Source organism: Mastomys coucha, unplaced genomic scaffold (genome assembly GCF_008632895.1).
Source record: "Mastomys coucha isolate ucsf_1 unplaced genomic scaffold, UCSF_Mcou_1 pScaffold2, whole genome shotgun sequence".
NCBI lineage: Eukaryota > Metazoa > Chordata > Mammalia > Rodentia > Muridae > Mastomys > Mastomys coucha.
Genome location: NW_022196902.1, coordinates 12,070,165 through 12,074,249, shown reverse-complemented (window position 1 = coordinate 12,074,249; position 4,085 = coordinate 12,070,165).

Genomic DNA, 4,085 nt, shown 5'->3' with positions numbered 1-4,085 from the left:
GTCTCTGGCCTAAGGCGCCTCCGGGCTGGCTGCTCCAGTCTCAGAAACTCACCCGAGAGAAAATGGCCTGCCTTTATCTTCCTAAACAGCTTTCTTTCTCCATTTCTCACCAGCTATTTGTCCCTGGTCCGATTCATTGTTCTAGGACAAGAACCTGGAAACCTGAACAGGTCCCTATAATCATCAGTTCTGTGCCTACAGCATCTCTACGGTATTAACACAAGGACAACTTTGTCAAATGTTGCATCTCTCAGAATGTATCCCCACCTTAAAACATCTATTAGCACATACTCTAACAATGCCACAGTGATCCACAAGAGGGATTGGATGTCATGTGAACTGAAAAGAATTTGTCACCCAGCAGTGACTCAGGCACAGGCTTAACACCAACACTGAAGGCAGCTTAGACCTAGACACATCTAGACATACATTTCTTAAATAGCCAAGTTGCTATGTTTTTTTTTTTTTTAATTTGGTGGGGGACGAGGGGGAAAGCTACCAGAATTCATTCAAGGATGGTTTGGAGTCGCCTTTTCAAGGACAGAAATAAATACACAGAAACTATCTCAATGATCAATGCTGTTTTGGTCATGAGCTCAAAATCCACCCAAAGAAATGAGTTGTGACCTGCAAAGAGCTGTGGCAGTTTGCACATGGGCCAAAGAACCGTATATTCTGGTTTCTGAATATCTTACCAACAAGCAGCATTCCCCTCTTTTCTTTCCAATAAACTTTACTCTCAGCTGATATGGGAGGCAAATTTGAGTGCCCCGTCCTTCTGTCTGTATTTGTGTGCATGTGAGTGAGTGTGTGTGTCTCTGTGTGTGTGTGTGCCTGTCTGTTTGTTCCTCTTCCTTGTCTTCTCTCTTGGCCTCTCTGCTTGATAACTGCACAAAAGACCTTCCCTGTTGAGAAAATCAGGCACTATTGCTTTATTAAGACTAAACACCATTTGATATCAAATGCAAGATTTTAAATTGATTTCATCCTGGATGGCTGTAAGAGTTTTAAGCTCTGAGGCAATACCAAGACCTGGTGATGTAAAATCAGTAATAGAAATTAGCACCTTTGAAAGCCATCAAAGATGAATTCTCCTTCATAGTTGGCTTTGGACCAATTCTGTGTTTCTCCAACAATGTCTGAAATAACAACTTCACAATTGCCTCTCCCTAGGATTTAAAATACAGAATGAAAAGGTGAAGTGCTCTGTTGAGGCCCATTCACTGTCAAAAGAGTGGAATCTGAAGGTCCACTTCTGGCCCTGGGTGGAGCTATGGCAATCTGATAAACTACAGAGGCAAGACTATTTCATACTATCTTCTCTCTTAGAATTAATCCATCTAGGCCTAACAATCTGTAGGCAGAAGACCACCCCACAGGAAATCTGACTCGCCTGAAGACATGCTAGGGAGAAGGGAGGAATAATTACCCCTTTAATGAGATGCTGTACTCACCCCTCCTGGGAACCCTCCCTCATGCAGCTGCTTCCAGAGCTCCCCTGAAGCACTGCTAAGCCTGTCTGCTTTTCTGAGTTCTGACTAAAAACTGTGGCTTTATTTTTTTAAATTTCATTTGTTTCCCCAGCACTCTGGGACTCCTCACTGTTTCTCTAAAGATAACCTTCTCCAGGCCTGCTACCTCCCTATCTAACTTCCAAGTCCTGACTTTCCCTTTTTTGCCCTCTGGCTCCTTCTTCCTGGCAGCTTGGGGATTTAGAACTTGCCTGTCCTGTTTGTTGTTTTTCCATTCTAATAAAATGGCCCTTGAGCTCCCTTCTGAGTTAATTTTTTAAATCTCTTCATCAGTGAGACCAAGAACCCACAGAAAAGAATCTGGAGTTCCCCAGAAAGGATAGGTGAGATGAGTGATTTCTTTTTTATTTCTGCTGAGGATGTTGGTACAATAAGGGATGGGAACAGAGGACTTGCATGTTCTCTGGAAAGCCCCCATTACTTCAGGATCACAGGTTCTTCATCTCCAATGATTTTACCCAAAAACTTACATAGGCTTTTAAGGATCTGTGAACAGATTTCTGTAACGATATCTAAGGAACACTGGAGTAGGGATGATGGACTTAAATGAGAAAAGGGACAAGACTGTTCTCAAGGCTGGGAAAGAGGAGGATGGGAACAGGGTGTACAGAGGTCGATCAAGAGGAAAAAGGTCGCATAAGTCAAGCAGAAAAATAGTCAGCTGAAGGACACAAAAGAATTCATTCCGTTTTGTGTGTGTGTTTCTCTGTATCATTCACCAGACACTGATGTGTACCACCAGCATCAGACTTAGAACCCAATGTCATTGACTCCCACGCAGAAACCCAGAGCACTGAAACCTACCAAATAATGCACATTTGACTGACAGACACAATACTGGAGAGGTTGATTTTTATTCCAGGATTTAATGAAGAAAGGAACTAAGATGGAGAATAGAATGGGGGCCCACCAAGGTCTAAATCAGAAGACAGAAAGAGGACTCACAATCCAGGCCAAGCTGGTGGCTTCTGTGTCCCTGGTTTCTGTCATTAACACAGATTTATATCTGGAGGTGGCTTCCTCATCCCAAATTAAATTAAAATGGCCTTTGAGCTGGAATAATCCAGCCCCAGTTCTCTCTCAACTGGAAATAGGACCTTTCTTCATCTTCAAAACTTCTGGTCTTTCATTCGTATGATAGCTGACTTCCAGGGTGACATATGTGGTCATTTCCGGTGTCATTGAAAAGCAGGTTGAGATTCTGGTCAGTCTACTCACTTGCAGATTGACAGGTCTGTATTAATTCAGGGAAATGTTTACTTTTGGATTTACATTGTTAGAGATGTAATTCTAAATCCGCATGGTTAGGGTTAGGCTCCAGCTGGAAAATCAATTAAACTAATATTTAAAAACCATCTCTAAATGAGAATGGAAGTAAAACAAGATTAAAATTTGAAATCTTTGCTTGAACTTAAAGTTCACAAAACTCAGTTGTTAACTAGTTCTGAATACATGATGTCAAAGATGAAAAAAAATGAAAATTAGCTTCTCAGTTTTTAGCATAACCTTTAACTGTGTTCCCTGAAATAAACCACTCAGCGGCTTTCTGCTGAGAATTCTGCTAGCTGCATCTTTTAAACACACACACGCACACACGCACACACGCACACACGCACACACACACACACACACACATACACACACCACATACACGCACGTACACTGGCACATACACACACACACATTGCCTAGATAATGTATTGTGTGATATAACACAATGCTGGGATATTCCTGAGTAGACGATAGCTAATTAATTAGAGGCCTCTGAAACAACATTCTCTCATTCAGCAAAGTCACATGTTTCCATCCGGCTTCAACCAGCTCATACCCCAAAGTGATAATGGAGGGGACTCTTAATTCATAAAGTGGACAGGGAAAGCCTTTTCCATTATTCTAACAACTTTCCCCTTTCTCTTCCCAAAGACAACTCATTAGCAAATGCCACCTAAGTGGTACTTCCTTTGTGGCTTCACAGCTGTCATGGTTAGACATTCATCAGCCCCAAAGTGCCCTTCTGTGTATTTCTGGAAAGCTATTTATCGGCTTTAGTTGAACAAACGGAGCTGTTTAAACCGTTAAAATACAGTGCCATAGTCATTTGTTTGTGCATTTTCAAGTTGCATTTAAATGAAAGGTTCAGGCTAATTGGTTCTAGGAATAGTATCAAAAAGAAGTCCTAGAGGGCGGTAATTAAATGCCTGCATTCTGGGCTGCAGCCTGACCTCACTGGGAAGGGCATCTTGTCTCTGTCTATTTCTACCAGCTCTGTGGCTAGGGAGGTGGGGGTCTCTGGTAGTGGGCTACGGGCAGCCAGCAGCAGCGATAAGGAGTCAATTATAGGATAGTGGATGTAGACTGAGTTCCAGGAGATTCCAGGATAGTCTAGACTGGTCATGAGATCAGGGCAGATCCCTGAGACCGGTGGCCAGCAAGAGGCTCCCGCCCCAGTGCCAAGAGTTGCCTTGCAATTCTGAACAATTTTTAAATTTGAGTGCTGGGGGCTTGGAGCATCCATCACCGCCCCATCCTCTTGACCTCCGGGATTGCACCCAC